The sequence below is a fragment of the Macrobrachium rosenbergii genome, chromosome 31 (genome assembly GCF_040412425.1).
Source record: "Macrobrachium rosenbergii isolate ZJJX-2024 chromosome 31, ASM4041242v1, whole genome shotgun sequence".
In the NCBI taxonomy this organism is placed as follows: Eukaryota; Metazoa; Arthropoda; class Malacostraca; order Decapoda; family Palaemonidae; genus Macrobrachium; species Macrobrachium rosenbergii.
In genome coordinates this window covers 10,646,910-10,666,110 of record NC_089771.1, presented here as the reverse complement: position 1 = coordinate 10,666,110, position 19,201 = coordinate 10,646,910, and positions in this window count along the sequence as shown.

Sequence of the window (19,201 nt, the reverse complement as noted above, 5' to 3'; positions counted from 1 at the left end):
TCTTACGAAAATGGTTTTGCGTTTGTTGATGTTATGTTTTCAAAATACATAGGTATATTAATTTTCTTATCGGCTACTATTAGCTCAAAACAAGAAATCAAACAGTCAGAAGGTCTCATAGCATTCCATCGTTTCTCTTTCCTTCATAAATTTAAACATATATATATATATATATATATATATATATATATATATATATATATATATATATATATATATATATATATATATATATATATAACACGTATGCTGATGGGCAATTAAGATTTGGTCTTCTTGTACATATTTATTTCCCGACGTTCATGTTTTCATATATATTACATCTTCAAGGGCTCTAAAATAGATAAAAGAACATAATTAGCATAAAACTCAAACATAATTTTTTTACGCTCAAAATTATACATTGAAAAAAATGTATAATTTTAAGTATAAAAAAATTTATGTTCGAGTTTTTTTGCTAATTTATCTATTTTAGAGCCGTTGAAGATGTAATTATATATGAAATACAACATCGGAAATAGATAACACGAAGACAAATCTATCATCATATGTGTTCATACGACAGCTATGCCACTCCACAGTGTATATATATATATATATATATATATATATATATATATATATATATATATATATATATATATATATATATATATATATATATATATATATATATATATATATATATATATATATATATATATATATATATATATATTTTTTTTTTTTTTTTTAAGTTCTTACCTGGCTTCCTGTATTCCTTGTTCAGGGGTCCAATCTGAGGGTCTAGCTCGTAGACAGGGGCATACTAGCACCTTGAGTTTTGACTGCAATTGCTAGGTCAGGCAGGAACCTTAATAGAAAAAAATAGTTGGGCTGAGGGCCGTACTTCAACAAGGGACTTTGCAGATAAATACTTATTTTTACTTAAAATGGAATATATTTACAATTAAACACGTCAGTCAGAAGACGGGAATGATAGGCAGATCCAGCAGGGGCTGCCACGTGGTTAGTTATACTATCACTGTTTAAAAATTTAATAGGCTATGATTAATACTCTTGAAAGGGATACTGAAGAATTGATTGCAGTGGCCTTTTCACTGCAAGAAGCACAAGACAAGTCAATGTTTCCACAGCCGATGTACCGTCTGCAATTTGATAATGCCACCGGTTACGCAAGGATAATTATAACGATTTCGGGTGAATCAAGGGATGCACAGAGGGTGACAAGATAACTCGATTCTGGTACAATATACTTGCGTTCAAATTCACACTGAGCTAAGTGAATCAGGTCTTTGTGATAACTCACACTTCAGAAGAAAATAAGTGCTGTGGGAGATTTAAGATATGTAAGTGTTGAAAAAACCTCTAGTCAGGACGTTACCTTATAACAGAGTGAGGGAGGGGCCTCGTCGAATTTTACCAGTTCTGGAGGGATAAGTTTAATGAGAAAATGCACAGGTAATGCGACTGGGTGGTCGAAAGGTGACCATGTGGAGGGGTAAGCTCAATAAGGAGCATGCAAGGGGCTGTGTGTGTGGGTCTGCTACCGGGGTGTTTCTGAGAGCAATGGCCGCTGTTTCTCGCCTTATATGACCTCGGGGGCTTATTTTCTTGCATCTGCCAGAGGTCACTGGGATCGTAAGATGGCGGTTCAGTCACCTCGTTTTCTATGTTGGGATCTTCCCCAAATCCTGGTGACTTCTGGCAGCCCATGTTTGCTAGTTTTTATGGGGAACTCAACCTTTCTGGCGGATTTTCGGCAGGCTTCGTCTCCATTTGCCTTTTATTTGAAAATAGGTAATTCAAGCAGTCACCAGATCTTTAGAAAAGATAAGCAGATGCACCAATAGGGGAGCATGGAGAGAAATTTACATAGGGGCTGAGTTTCTCACGCCTTTCCTCAGTTAGGTATCAGTATGAAATTACATTATTTTGAGGTGCAAGGCAGTTTGGAGGTTTGGGTTTGCTTCAGAAGTGGTTTCCCACTTAATAGCTACCCCACAAAGTTGACAATTGCACCTTGAACTGGGTGGATATGTCAACTACTAAGTGAACTTAACTGAACAAACTGATAACTCTTTACTTCCCCTTTCTGGTAACATTACATTTCAGAAAAATAATTGATTCTGCAAGTAAGTCAAAAGCAAGGTACATATCACTGATTTTTAAACTGGACTTTATGTAGTTTATGTTAAGCTACAAGTTAAAGTCACATATCTCTCATGTGATTACGTTAAAGCAGCATTATAGCAAATACAAAATTAAAAGGGCTATGAATTAATATTTCAAGAACCTAGGTAACAACATGGAGAACAATAATAGGATTAGTATGGCATTAAACTTCAGGTTAGACATGCACTTAATTAACAAGGTTACTTTGACAGTCCAAAGTCATGCTTTTAGGGTGCCTTGAGGAGGCATTACAAGGAAGTAATCATGGGCTTAGGTTAGGTGATGACATGATACTTGTATGTGTCGGCACAATGCCAGATGTGGCACTAATAACATGGGTGCCTTGCTGCACAAAGCTAAGTGCAATGAAGGACAACCAAGTATGTGAAGTACATGGACTTGGCAAGTCACAAACAAAATAAATGTCAGATGCAAGAGTAAGTAAAAGTATTGATTAATATACCAGATATACATTTCTTAGCCTATGGAAGCTGGCTAGGCTCATTCTTTAGCCCCATAGGACAACGAAAGGGCAGCCAGAGGGCGTGACTCCTCTGGCACAAACAACTGCCAATGGGGATGGCAATGGCACTGTGCCAGGTGTGGCACTCATGTGGTTCGGCTGAAAGGCTCTGTTATATTCAATTTAAAAGTTACCATGCCGTTGTAGGCATTAAGTAGGAAGTCAGAGGACTTACAGTATAACAAAAAATCTGGTGATTCTGGTGATTGCGCCCTGCATTGGGAGTGGGAAGCAAACTAAGATGAGAAGCCATTTATAGCTTATACAAAGGGTTTATGAAGGGACAAGATTGCCAGGAAAATATTAAATTAGAAGATTGGAAACAGAGAGAGAAATGATCAGAATGGTAGAAGGAAACATTGCAAGAAGAAATTAATTCACACAGTTGTGAGAAGGATAAACAGCGGAAGAAATCCAGCATCCTCCTCTGGACAGAGGTGCCAAAGTTTCAATATATTTACTCCTTTGTTTATCATGTGTTGTGTGTAATAGTAATAGTTGTTGAAATATGTATATGTATATATGTATGTAGAGAATATAGGGAAATTAGATAGAAAAGAGAAAAAGTAAAGAGAAAGAGAGGGAGAGAGACGTAAGAATAAAAAGAGAGGCAAAGAGCACAGTGATAATGCCTAAAAGCTTTTGTAATTATCGTGGATTCAAATACGCTGATCGAGGCAGGATTTTGCATGAACTCAAAAACAGTGAGCAAGTATATCGTGCTAAAGCTATAAAAACGGTCATAAAAGTGGGAGGTAATGGCCTCACGATTAAGTTAACCAAATCATGAGTCAGCACAGCCAAAAGGCTTACAGCAGCCAGCTCTATAACCACGCCTTCATTAGGAGGCGTTATCATGGAAATTCCAGGAAATTGGGGGATGGACAAAGTGTTGTACTTCAACACCCTCCAATCAAACATGCTAGGGAGGGGTCTTTCACACACCCTCCTAAGATCACCTCCAATTAAGTCCTCTAAGGAGAGATTTGAATCACACCCACTACAGTCCTTCCAGTCAACTATTTGAAGAGAAGGCCTTGCTGATAAATCCTTCCAATAGGACTAGAAGGAGGTGGAGATTGCAGATAACAAGAAATCGAGGGGTTCGAGAGGCTGGAGATCGACAGGAGAGGGCAGATTAGAACTGTGTCCTTTAAGGGAGAGTACATCTCCCCTCGCTTCCGTGTTCCCCATATAGACTAAGTCAAGTTAATTACTCTAGAGTGATTTCGTTTTATACCACTGTAACCTGGTAATTTTGTACTGATCTTTATAATACTAAGTACTCGTTAAAGTGAAGAAATTACCGATCTCGTCTCTATATGCCTTCTTGAGAGGTATCAATACTTAAATAATTCATCTTGAAGAAATATCACACCACAGGGGTAACAAGGCGCCAAGGACACACATAGAAGAAATCAAGGTAAGAAGTGAGAGACTAAAAATATTCAACAGAGGAGAAAGATCCTTTATATATATATATATATATATATATATATATATATATATATATATATATATATATAGTGACATTAAATCTTGTGCTGTTTTCAATGGTAACCCTTCAGATTGTGAATTCTAATTATAAATGAACTTAAAAATAAATTTTTGTATTTAAAATTCTGAACACAGTGTTTAATTTGACCCTATGAATATATTATTTGGTGTGCATTGGGCAAAGTGATAGACATGTTTTGTTCTCATTCAGTTAATTGAAGTGAATGAAGACCAGGGAAACAATTATGGCTGTTTAATAGAGCGATGCCCTTTTTTATCTAGTATATTTTAATACCTCACACAACTCGAAAAACTTAGTTTGATTTTTCAACTGATAAGTTTTAAAGGGTTCATTATCACCTTTAGAGTGTTCAATTGTAATTGTATTGTTATGAAGGTTCAGGCTGAAGTGAGGTAAATTTTTGGATTTTGTGATTAGTTGTGTAATAACCAAGTACTTGGTACACTTCATGACAATATATACTATATACTGTATATATATATATATATATATATATATATATATATATATACATATATATATATATATATATATATATATGTGTGTGTGTGTGTGTGTGTGTGTGTGTGTGTGTATACACACACATATATACACACAATAATGTGCTTCACACACACACACACACACACACACACACATATATATATATATATATATATATATATATATATATATATATATATATATATATATATACATATATATATATATATGTACATATATATATATATATATATATATATATATATATATATATATATATATATATATATATATATATATATATATATATATATATATATATATATATATATACATTCAAGGGATATGATATCGAACAGCAGAATTAGAGAAGCAATGGGGGTAGCTGGTCGATGAGTATGGTAGGCTTTCATGCTTGAAGTGGCTAGGCCATGTTTACAAAAGGCAGGGAATAGTGCAAGATTATTCTGACTCTTTCAGAATAAGTATAGCATTTCAAATCGTAAAGTGATCATATAGCCTAAATGGTTTGAATGCACTAACCTAATCGTAGCCTAAGATTTATGCCATGACACCAGGTTACTTCAACTATATTATTCTCACTCACGATCAAACCATATTGCTTTTGTGTATGGTCTAAGAAAGAAAATGGCACAAACTTACGGTTAGTCTAAATTGCACATTCAATATCTTTAATTGAATTGAGTTTGGGACTGGCGTGAGCGCCAATCTTTACTTCGTGTCTTTATCCGAAGCACACCTAAGAAATTATCTTTTAGATGAGTATATATATTCTTAAGGGAAATCTCCATAAATGAACTTTAGGATGAAAAGGAATACTTAAGTGGATTTGAAGGCACCAACAACTATGGCTGAATCCTGAGTCCTTCCTAGGTACAGCTACACTGCACCAAAATTGTAACAAGACTGACTTCACGACCGTTGCCGAGCAACACTGGAACATTTGACCAACAACTTTACCTCCACAAACAGGCGATGAATGGTACTTTAAGTACTATTTCACGTACACTTACAATTAAATACACGAAACAAGCCAAACACAATGTTTTTCACAACTAACTCTAAACACAACAAAACATAATATCTTTCTTCTACATATTACGCATTTCCACTTTACGAATTTAGAAAGAATACATAAACTATACCACAACTTTCAGAAAAGTAAAATCCATCTTTTAAAGTTTTGACATACTCCCTGCAAGAAAAAATCATGCCTGCATTATTATTTGGCTACAATAGTCCTGTTCCTATCAATGCCTTGCTGGCTTCTGCAGCTATCTGAGCACTCTTTCTGGTCGGGGAGTTGCTTGACTAAATGTCTTCTCTTGCAGGATTAATTTCCCTTGCCTCTTGCCACAGCTCTAAAGGGTATAACTTAATTACAGGTCTCATGAGCTGGCTATGGGGTGTTCTTATAGTAGCCACTCTTGGGATCTTGTCTTGCCCCATACGTAACTCACCACGGCCCAACTTCCACCTGCTCCTGGCCCTTGTCATGAATGAGGACTACTTCCCTATCCTGGGCCAATAGTCATGCATCATTCATACTGATGGGTCTCTTAATGTTGTTAAATTCCCTCTCCCATCTTTCCACAGGCACAACCTGACACACAAAGGAATCTTTCTCAGTGAACTCTCTTCTCAGTCCACAGGAAGGGTCAAGAGATCTCTCCTAATTTACTACTCTTCTTGGTATGGACTTAAGCTTTCAAAAGGAACCAAATGGTTAGGGATTAAAATTTCCAATTGATTCACATCCCTGGGCATGTAACTTAATGGTCTACCATTGATGATTCCTTATAGTTCTACCAATTTACAGTTCAATTCTTCTATCAACAGCCTGTGAGATCACGCCTGAGTGTTAAAGACAAAGATGGCAGAGTCTTCCCAAGGAGGTCAGCCAAACCTGGCCCAACTGATGCTACAAGAAGGTCCGAGTTGTGGGGCGATGGATCGGTGCCTTGAAGTGCAAGGAGTTTGAGGGCCTATTAAACTGGTTCCTACTCAAGGACTTCCTCCATTATGCACCCAGCCCCTTGGCTCTCTACATTAGTGAGAAACAGCCAAGATTACTCACCAACAGCTGCTGCCTGGCTGATGATTACGAGACATACCACCCACCCTTTAGCACCTCCCATAAACACACAGTTCCTCCTGAGCCCACTGCCATGGCCGTCCGACTGAAGAATGGGCACCTCCCAAATCCACCAGTATGTGATTATTGCAAGAAAATAGGATACATAGAGACCCATATTAAGCTAAAGGGGGAGCCATATCCAAGCCCCCTCTAACCAGAACTCCCAGCCTACCCAGATTGTAATCGCTGCTAATAGAGAATGTATCAAAGTTTATTGCCACATTTGTAAGCAGTGTGGGCATTCCCAAATTTCAAGGATTGTCTCTGAAGAAAACTGTCATTATTGCTTTAGCAACCACTCATTCATCCTTCTTTAGACCCCAGCTGAGGGGCTTCTATCTTTTATTGCACTCCTCAAGGTCGTTGTTTCAACAGGTCTCTGCATTTAGGGACACTGGAGCTCAACTCCCCTTATAAGAAGACACTAGGTCCTGGATGGGGCCATCATTGAAGATGACAAGCCTGTAATAGTGGGACAGATAACAGAAAAATCGTGCAAATAATGATACAAGCATCAAATTTGGCACAAGTGTCCTCCAAGGTATACTAATCAAATCCGCCGGATTGGCCAATTGAAAATCCAAGATGGCGGCCATTTTCAAGATGGCTGCCAAAATAACCACCACAAGTAGATGTTTTGCTTAGAAATATTTGTAGTTGTCTGATTTGCATGATCCAAGTGTGGACTCCTATGTTTTGAAGCCTGCTAAACTAAATTTTCCTGTTTAAAAAGCACTCTGAGACATATTTCTCAAGATGACCATCAAGATGTTTGTCTTTCTTTACATAAGATTTGTCCCGGCTAGTACATTTTCAAAGTTATGCGTACCGTGCTGCTGTTTCTCGATCTGCTACTGTTCACATATGCAGCTGCAGAGTGATGTGCAGGAAGCTCTGCCTGAGAAAACTTGCATCTTCCTTTGCAAACCTTCTAAGGAGCACTTTTGTCAATTCTTTTTGACAGCTTGCTGCAATCGGCGTTGTAGTGTTGTCCAATGTATCTGTGTTCGCCCTGATTCAGCTGGACTGCTCATGTGTGGATTACAGTGGGTTGCCTGGCCCCAGATGATCCAAGCCTGGTAGGCTGCAGTACGCTTTGCATGTTCTTCCTCAGGGCTGCCTGTGTTGGTGGAATTGAGTTTTACGGCTCTCACTAGGCAAAACAGATCTAGTCTTGCTTTGTCCACACCAGTGGCTGCACTTGATCTGTCGTAATGACAACGAATCTTTCCAGCCTCTGCATGTCAAGATCACGAATCGATGTTGGGTGCTGGCTGAGATTGATGAATGTTTCAGTAATATCATCCAATATATTCCAAGTCTGCCATGCAGATTTCTTTTGCTTTCCCAAGCGGAAGGCAGATACAATGTCATATCCATGAATGTGTAAAAGTAGGGGGATCCTCTAGCTTTCAGCGCAATTACAGAAACTACCTCATGAACTGAATCCATAGCATAAGGGCTCCTTTGATCAAAGGCAATCCACATTTCCTGAAGATCTAGTTTCTGAAGGATGGCAGTACAGATATTATTGCTATGACTAGTATATCTGTGTCATTAGTCTTTGATGATTATAGACTTGTTCCCATCCGTCATTGCATCCCTATATAGAAGTTGTGATATAGCAAAGTTTGATTTCAACGCCTATGATGGAGTTTGATTTGATGTTCGCACCATGTTTGATCATGCATACAAACTGAAGCAGGATGGTGGCACAGCCTATTCTAAAGTCTTTGTTATGAAAACAGCTGAAATTCGACTACCGAGAAACTACGTCCTTGTCTTAATATCCCAGCTTTTGCTAGATGGATCACTTCACCATAACAGGATGCTTCTGATAGGATTGAACCTACATCAGTTTCAACAGCCAACAGAACTTCTCGTCCTTGGCGATTAGCTTGCAGCTGTGGAATGTGCAAAAGCAGCTGATCCTTGAGTCGAGTAGGATGAACATCAGGCGAGTCAACACCAAGCTATTCCAGCCTCTGCTTGTAAAGCTTGGTCAAATCAGCAAGCTTGAAAATTGGTGGCCTCTCACTGGCATTTTTCATCTCGCAGATGTAGGTGACTAGTTCAGAGAAAGCAATTGGATATGCATCCTTCCAGTGTTCCTGTGCTTTTTCTTGCTCCTGCATCTTTAGGTATGCCCGTTCTGGGTTATACAATGCCACCAAACAGCCAGGGTGACATTTCACTTCTTGGGCTGCGACATCTCCTGCACTTCGTTTGGCAAGAAGTTTTGTATCACTGAGTGTTTTGGCACATTCATTTATTTTCCTATTCACTTCATTGTCATTGCTTCTCTAAGGTCCCCTCCTTCAGTTTTGCAGAAGAAGCATTCTTTGTTTCTTGGAGCTTTTGTGGAATCTTACTTCTACTGCCCTCATCACTAGTACCTACATGACTTGCTCCTTTTTCAGCTCGGTGTAACTTAGTGTTGCTGGTGAGCCTCTGCAATCCTCATGATATTGTAGCCCTATTTTTTCTCAATGTTTCTATACCAGAACCTTCATCAAGTCTTGCAGGCACTAGCTTTCTGATTGCAGCCCACAAGTGAGTGAAACAGGGAATATTCTTGCCAGGTTCGTATATCCATCATCCCCTTCTGGGCAGTATTGGTCTGGGGAGATTTTAGATCTTCATTCTTAACCTACTGTACATGTAATAGTATAATAGACCTCTTATGTCCTGTAATATACAATAGGTGCTTTCCTGTATGGGATAGAACTAGATTCTTGCACTGTGCCATACACCTAGTCCAATCGTTCATCCATTGTCATAAGTCCTGTGCGATCTGTACACCATGCAAATAACTAAAACCCCGTTATCCTTGGTTCGGCTCTCCCGCGCTGGCACATCCTGTCCATTCAGGTGCGGCTGCCTAACTGATTTGGGGTTGATTAGACAGCGTTTGGGTAGTAGGCTGTTGCAGCATGATGCCAACATACTTCTACTTAGCTGATGAACCCCATGCTGAGTTTCACAGCAATGATGTCACCAATGTGCCTTGGTAGTGCCTGACAATCACTCCTTTAATACAGTGCCTTAACCATGTTATAAACTAGAAAATATACATCAGCAGGCTTTAAAACAAAGGAATCCACACTTAGATCATGCAATTCGACAACTACAAATATTTCTAAGCAGAGCATCAACTTGTAGGAGTTATTTTGGCGGGCTATCTTGAAAAAATGGCCGCCATTTTGGATTTTCAAATGGCCAATTGGCCAGATTTGATTAATATCCCTTGAGAACAATTGTGGCAAAATTTGATGCTTGTATCATCATTTGCAATGGACCCACTAAAATTACTTTATCTGCCCCACTATAATTGTTGCAGGCATTAATAATTGGAGGCTGGCTCTCCCGACAGTCCGACTGAGGGTCACCAGGCCCCGCAAAAGTAGGATTTGTATGCTCGGGGTAGCTAATAAGATTCCAGCAGGTGGTTATGACCTTCTCTTTGGGACAGGATCTGGTCCTGAACCCCTTCCTGGTCTGTCCATGGGTGCTGCCCTTCCGAGTTTCCATCAGGAGCTGATGATCACTCAAGCCCTGCCGTTGAGCTACAGCCAGTGCCTGTGCCTGGCCAGTGTTGTACTTGGCCCTGTCCGGTCGTTGAGCCCACACCAGAGCCAGATTCTGGTTCATTGCCAATTGTACAGACTTGGACATCCGGCCCTCATCGTCCCGACACCACTCATGTCTCTTCTCCAAATCCTGTGCCTGAGCCTGCTCGAAAAGCAGCGTTGTGCACCTTGCCAATCTCCCTTCAGGAGATCCAAATCTGGCCCCCTCTTGCACATAACGTCCTGGCTCTCAGCATGCAAGCCTCCCACCTACAGCCAATTTCTTCTTCTTCTCTAGTACTGTCACCAGAAGATAAGACTTTGGTGGATGGTCATCACTGAGAAGTCCTATCAAAGACAGTCGCCATTGTGGAGGTTACGCAGCAAAAGATATCAGGATTAGTCATAACCACCGCTGACCAGGTTGATACAGCAGCTGAGGCAGCATCCAGCTCAGTGCCTATTTTGCCAATTGACGTAACAATCACGGTCAGTCAAGGTCTAGATCTTGAGGGTAGTTGTATTGTGGGGCCCAATCTAGCCAAAGAGTCTTCTCAGCCTCTCTGAGCCACATGCCCAAGTTCCAGCTAGGAAACTAAGCCTAAAGAGCAGAAGAACCAAAAAGAAGGATATACAAGGCAAAAAGAGAGTGGCCCAGGTAGTTACCAGAGCCACTGAGCTCTCATTGCACTCATATATTCTATACTTAACGTGCCTTATCTACTAGAGCAATTCTGGCACCCTGCCCAGAGAAGGATGTCTAGACTGTCTCCTAACCTGTATTCTAACCATGAAAAGTATCTCTGAAACATGTACTACTCATGCCTTACCTTCGTGAGTTGTTAAGTCTGTTCTCTACCCCACAGCGAGGGACTTATCTTGGCCATATATATATTTTATTGCATTCCAGCATGCATATTTTGAAGTATTTTATTTGTTTACGGTGAAGTATTCAATTTAGACATTCAGTTATATCAGATTTAACCTTGTTTTTATTATCATTACTAAATTTGGGATGCGGCTCAACATTCCCACTTGTATTTAACATGTTTACCCTTGAACAGAAGTACGTGAACTGGACAGACATTAATTAGGAGAGACTGTCCTTTTATCCATGTATTCTGTACTGTTTGCCCCTTTTATCCAAGCATTACTGTGATGACTGTTCATTTTATCCAGATATTACTGTGGTAAATATCCCTTTTATCCAGGCATAACTGTTCTGCCTGTCCCTTTTCTACTGGTATTGCTGTACTGTCTGTCCCTTTTGTCCAGATATTACTGTGGTGTCTTTCCCTTTTATCCTGACATTTCTATAGTGTCTTTCCCTTTTAACTGTTATTACTGTGCTGTCAGTCACCATTAATGAGCTATTACTCTGGTGACTGTCCCTTTTATCCAGGTATTACTGTGATGTCTGTCCCTTTTATCTAAGTATTATTGTGGTTACTATCCCTTTTATCCAGATATTACTGTAGTGAATGTCCATTTTATCCAGATATCACTGTGCTGTCTTTCCCTTTATCCAGGATACTGTGGTGATTGAAAAGCATTTTCAATAATATTTTTTATGGTGTTGAGTACTTGAAATGATGTATTATAAATCCATAGAGTCTGTTTAACAACATAAGATGCAAAGGGAAGGGGTAGGGGGATGGGAAAAGGGGAAGGAGGATGGGGTACGGGTTTGAAAACTACCCTATTATCTAAGTTGGGTCAAATGATGGACACGTGCCAAATTTTGTCTCGAACGGTCGGGCAGTTCGTATTTCTATAATGCACAGTACATATATACATGAGAGAAAGTTACATGCATACAAACAAACATAGAAGCTACTTATATATATATATATGAAAGAGTTATATATATATATATATATATATATATCTATATATATTCATATATATATATATATATAGTAGTATATATATTATATATATATATATATATATATTGTTATAAATATATATATATATATATATATATATATATATATATATATATATATATATATATATATATATATATATATATATATATATATATATATATATATATATATATATATATATATATATATATATATATATATATATATATATATATATATATATATATATATATAGATTTATACATATATATATATATATATATATATATATATATATATATATATATATATATATATATATATATATATATATATAGTAGTTATATATATATATATATATATATATATACATATATATATATATATATATATATACATATATATATATATATATATATATATATTTCTGTCACGATGCGTATCAAGTACCTGGTTATTACGCAACTAACCTCAAAATTCAAAAATATACCTCACTTCAGCCAGATACCAGAACTCTCATAACATTAATTATTACGACTGAGTACTCTAAAGGTAACAGTGATCCCTTAAGAAAAAACTTATTTATTACTTGAAAAATCAAACTAAGTCTATCAGAATATGTGTGAGGTATCAAATATTAAACTAGAAATATTCTAGAGTAAAAGGGCATCACTCCATCAAAGCAACTCTAACTGTTTCCCTGGTCTTAATTCACTTTAGCAAAACTAAAAGAACAAAACATGTTTATCACTTTGCCTTATGCACACACAATCAATCCTATTCACTGTTGATCAATAAATGAAACACTTTTTCTAAAACATTAAAACAAAAATTTATTTAAACTAAAGTTTATAATTAGAATTCACAATTAATTAGAACACAATCTGAAAAATTATTATTACTTGAAAATAATACAACACTCAATTAATTCTGGAATTAAATTATAAAAAACTAATTCACAAAACTTTATCAGGAATTTAAATTAATCAAGCAAAATTTAAACTTACAGAATTACCTCAATATTTGAAAATCAATAAAATGAAATATTAAATCAATTATTCAATGTTAAAATTACTAAGAATATTTAAAATGCTACGCAAATAAATGTTACACCACAAACATAAAAATGTGAAACATAAAGGTATTGTAAATAGAAACACACAAAATACATAAACTTATCAATAATGATTTCATTTCGTTCAAAATTTCCTAACTTATCATACCATGGTATTAATAAGTAAAATTCACATTACCTTACACAAACTTTTGAAAACCCTGTAAAATCACTTGCTGCAGCTGTGTTACCACAAAAACACATTTTACCAGGCGCTATTACAACTAAATAACTTTGCTAAATTCAGATCTCAAAAGTTAATGCTAATACGTAACCACAAACACTATTATTAAAAGTAACTTTTCAAGAATGAGAGAGAGAGAGGGAACCAACTAACTGGTCTCTAGAAATCAGAATGAATCAAATTTTAGAATTCCAGTAACACGTGAAATAATTACATGATGTCATTAAAGCATTTTGGGTAAGGAGATACAAAAGTTCTAGAAGCAGGAGGTGACGTCGTTTAAAGCATTTTGGGTGCAAGATACCATGGAGAAACTTCTAGAGAGAGTGACGTCATCCCCAGCAAAAACGTTTTGAACGCAATCTACAAAACATAGCGTAATTGATCAAGATAATGCATTTTTTCTCTCAGAGTGGCGTACGACCGCGTAAACAACGCATGTAACAACATGAAATAACTCCATTCGAGCCCTTGCGGGATGAATCGCATTTGTTATCCCAACCTGTCATCATGTAAACCTGCAAAACAAAGCGTTCTCTTTATCTCAACTGATGATAATTGAAATGAACAGTCCTTGGACACACAAACACGCACTACATATTATGCTTTACCAAGAAAGATATTCGTTCTAAACTACGTTAGATTATTAAAATTGTAATATCAATTCTAAATTACGCTATTAAGTTACTTAATCATTAGTTCTTGAGATCTGATAAACTAAATGTGCCACTTTAATGATCATTATCATTACACACAACGCATGAAAAAAGTAAATATGTCAAAAATTACAGGAGGATATATATTACAAGGCAACATCATGAAATTCCTCCCCAGAAGATTACTTATCCCGGGTTTGAATCAATATCTACCAGGATAAATAATCTGCTATGACATTATTTTTTCCTGAAATATGTTTAACTCTTACATTGTATGGTTGCAGGCATAAAGACTACCTGGTCAGTCTCATATTACTATTTTTCATCTTATTGAGGAATGAGATTGGCTAGATCCGACAACATTAAAATTTCTTCATTCCTACGTCGTTCATAATTTCAAACTTTTTCAATGCTGTGATTAATGCTAATGTTTCTTTTTCGATTGCTGAGAAATTTTCTGGTGCTTTTTCAACTTGAAGGCATCAAACATACTGGATGGAAGATTCTGGTTGTCATCTTCTTTGAAGACAGAACAGCCCAATTCCACAGCTGATGCATCAACTTGTATCACAAACTTTTATACTGAAGTCTGGAGCCATACCATCTGAAGAATATGGCTTTAACCTTCAAATGATTTCTTGACATCTGGAGTCCAAACTAAACCTTCTTAGAATCGTCGTCGTGGTTGATGGAGTTTACTGATGATTATAAATTCTGACAGAATCAGCAATAAAATCCAGCCATGCCCAAAAATCTTGTAGCTGTTTCTCGTAGCAGGAGGTAGCCTACGGATACCTTCTACATTAGCATCAATAGGAGCAAGAAAATGCTCTCCTTTTCCAATCTCAACTGTAGATACTGACAGTTGCCTTTCCAAATTCAGTTTTTTGTACATTTGTTAGTCCTGGTTTCCTGTAGTTTATTGAATACCTTCCTTAATATCTTCAGATGTTCTTCCCATGTATTAGAATAAATCACAATGTCATCAAGGTACACACCACCCTTCTATTGATCCTAGTCGTTGATCCATCACTCGCTGGAATGTTGCAGGCATTCCATCAGACCAAACAGCAAAACAGTATTGATACAGTCCAAAGGAGTAATGAAAGCTGACAGCAACTTAGCATTCTCATCTAAGGAATTTGATAATATCCTTTCAACAAGTCTATCTTGAAATGAAATTTGGCTTGCCCAATATCATCAAGTAATTGATCAAATAAGAGGCAAGGATAATTGTCACACTGATGGAATTCAGCTCTATAATCAGTACATCCTAAATGAGCCATTTGGTTTCTTCACTAACACACAAGGAGAACTATATTGACTTGAACTGGGTTCTGCTAATTCATGCTGCAACAAATATTCAACTTCTTTCTTCAAAAAACATCTTGATGAAAAGGTGATAAGCCATAAGCTCTCATTTTGTAAAAGGTTTTCCCATCTTTGATCTTTATCTCATGCTTTGTCAGATTGGTAAATTTCTATACATCTGCAAAAATTTCAGGGAAACGTTGAATCACTTCAATTTAACCTACTACTTTGCTCAACACTCAGATGTTTTAGTTTATCTTCCAGATTTTCTAATATTAAGAATTGTTCATCTTGCTTTCAGCTCCTCCCACCTGCAGCCATCATCGTCCTCTGCAGATGAAGTTGTCGTGTTATTGACACTGTTTCAGCTTTAGTCTCTGAGAAGTAAGGTTTCAAAGATTCACATGTACTTTCCTCTGTCGTTTTCTTTTTCCTGGTGTTTCAATCACATAAGGTCGATCACTTACCTCTCTATTAACCTATATGACCTTTGAAACTTATTGTAAGGGAAATCTTTTCACTGGTGAAGAACACTAGAACTTGCTGTCCAATACTAAAATTTCTTAGCTTAGTCTTAGCATCATATTTTCTTTTCATTTTCTCTTGACTTATTTTCAAATTTTCTAAAGAGAATTTTCTAATTTCTCTTAACCTTTTCCCTCAAGTTCTTCACATATTCTCCTGGATTTCTCTGATTTTCTTCCCACCCCCTCTGCAAGAATCTTCAATGGACTCTAATGTTTCGACCAAAAATAATTTTATTTTGGTGAACATCCATACTTTCTTTGATAAGCATTCCTAACTTTAAATAATATTAAAGGTAAAACAGCATCCCGTTCTCTGATCTTGACACAATACCTAGTTAATATACTTTTCGATGTCTGGTGGAACCTTCCAAGGCTCCTTGAGTCTCTGACAGATAAGCAGATGATAACTGTTGTTTACTCAACAAGTCTATCACATCCTGGAATAATTGAAGTAAAGTTCGTTCCTTCATCACTTTGCACAATTTCTGTATTCCAAACTTGAGAAAAACTCCACCAACTTCTCAGCAATTACCTTTGCACTTATACTTCTTACAGGAATCGCCTCAGGATACCTAGTCACTGGACACATTAATGTTAACAGATATTCATTTCCTTTCTTTGTTTTCGGAAGTGGCCCAACCGCATCTTAGTGGAATTACCTTACAAAGGGTTCTCTCTAACTTCATGTTGTAGGCTGAATAGTTTCTTATCTGGTTTTCCAGCTATCTGGCATGTGTGATACACTCTGCAAAAATCTGCCAACGTCCTTGTGAAGCCTCCAGGCCAGAAAAATACTTCATAATCTTTCAACAGTCTTCCTGATTCTTATGTCCAGACTCATGCACTACTGCTATAATTTGTTTCAATGATATGGGGAATAAAACTGACATATTCAATTTCATTCAGCATTTCCTGGTATATCTGCAGTCGATGCTTCTTCATTAGCAACTCTTCCTTAGATAATACAGGTGGATAGTTTATAGAACTCCTTTCTTCATCAACAACTCTGAAATGGAATAAATCAGCCAATGTTGTATCCTTCTTCTGCAGTTTCATTATCTTCTTGTCACTGACCAACTCAAGGGCTGAACTCTCCATATCTGCGTTAACTCTGATCCTGTAGTTTCACTACTATCTTCTTCGCCAGGAAAACACTTTGATTACTTGAGCTTCCCTCTCTAATAAACAGGATCTTTCTTCTTCTTTAAAATCTCTTCATTACTAACACTAGAAACTTCACTTTCCTGAGCTTTCAGCCTCTTCCAATTCTGAAGAGCCGTCACTTGATTCTTCTGGCAGGTAAACTTCTCAGTATCTACTGCAAGACATAGCCTTCTTCATACTCCTGGTAGTTACACAACTTGAAACAGGTCGAAGCTTTTCTCTAAATTCGTCGTAGGATCAACTTTTAACGGCTTGTCTGCCACTATAGGACAAGGAACAAATGGCACACCACCAACCTCATTACCTAGTAAAACATGTACATATCTAAACATTATCGAATCCTTACACAAATCAACATTTCTGTCACCAATTCATGGTGATTAAAATGAAAGTACAAGTAGATACCTCTTTCTCCTCCTAAGTACCCTTCAAAATAACTGAAATTTCCCGGGTGAGATTCTTTCTCCAACTGTGGGGTGAGCACCACGAACTCACTACATCTATGGGTAATTCTCGTATCACGCAAATACCTTTGACTCTGCACCGCAATACCTCCTTTTGCTTTCGTCAGCGTACCCTCATAGATATATACTTTCGCCTCTGCTTCGCTCAGCCAAATCACCGCTTGAAGTTACATCCACTGGTTGCTAAACACTCTGCGCTGTTTAGCCCCAGTCGTTCCACACTGCTCTTCAGTTTTCTTTCACCTGTTACTTCAACCATTTGACCAAACGGTTTACGTCAAGCCGTCGCCCGATAACAAATCTCTGACTGTAGTGTCCTTACTCACAATTTTTTGCAGCAAAGACAACATTAGTTCCTTGTATCTGTCTCAAAACAGACTGATGATGAGGATTTAACATTCAATTGCTGAGGGGTGTTACCTGGCTTATATTAGTAAGAAATACTAGAAGGATTTGAAGTTGTAATGTTCCTGAAAATTTGGATGAGACCTGAAAACTTGTGCGTTGTTGGTTCTGGTACTTGCCATTACACTTTTGATATATGATATTAAAAAGCCTTTCACCAAATGGCAGCTTTGTCAAGTTTTAACCCTCTCTCTCTAAATAGGCTCATGTTCAGAATTCCTCAAGATATTGTTCTAGGACTACTAACTCTCAAGTTCGTCCATAGATTTAAATTTAGCAGCCCCAATCCATCGTTTAAAACATCTTACTTTGCAGGCATAATCCATTAAAAGTTATCTTGTCATCCTTTCTCACATCTGAATCTTCATTATAATATTCAGGGGTCATCTGCAACTCTTTGTAGCATTGTGCCTGAGTACCGTACTTCCTCTGCCACTGATCAGCTGGATAAGGTCAAATAGGCACTTTCCTTTACCAATGGAGAACACTGTAACAAGATTGACGATTTATCTCAATATCCATACCTGAAGCCACTTTTCAAAGTGATCAAAAACTCATCTGGGAGCTTCTTCTGTAAACTTGTAAATTAACTTCTGCACTCCATTACATCAATACAGGGTTTGAATCACCTTGAGTAGGGTTAGGACAAATATAAGGTAACTAGATCATTTCCTATCAATTTCATTTCTCTTCATAAATCTTCGTTTCCTGCCTCTCTCTCTCTCTCTCTTTTCTCTCTTTCTTTCTTTTCGCTTTCTCTCTTCCTTTCTACCTCTCTCTCTTTCTTTTTCTATTTCTTTCTTCTGCCTGTATTTCTTCAGCCTCCCTGCATCTTCAGCTTAATCAAATTTTCTTCTTACTTCTATACGTCTTAGCCCTGCTCTGCACTCACTTTTCCCCTTTGCTCATGTTTATCTGTAAGTTCTGCCTCAACTGCGTTCAACAACTCCTATGCATCTCCTAACTCTTCATCTATTTTACCAGAGTCCATCAATGCTTGGATTGTAATATATTTGATTTGGGCCTTAATCATACCACTAGACACATTACCCCCACATGCCACTGGTAAAGCAATCCA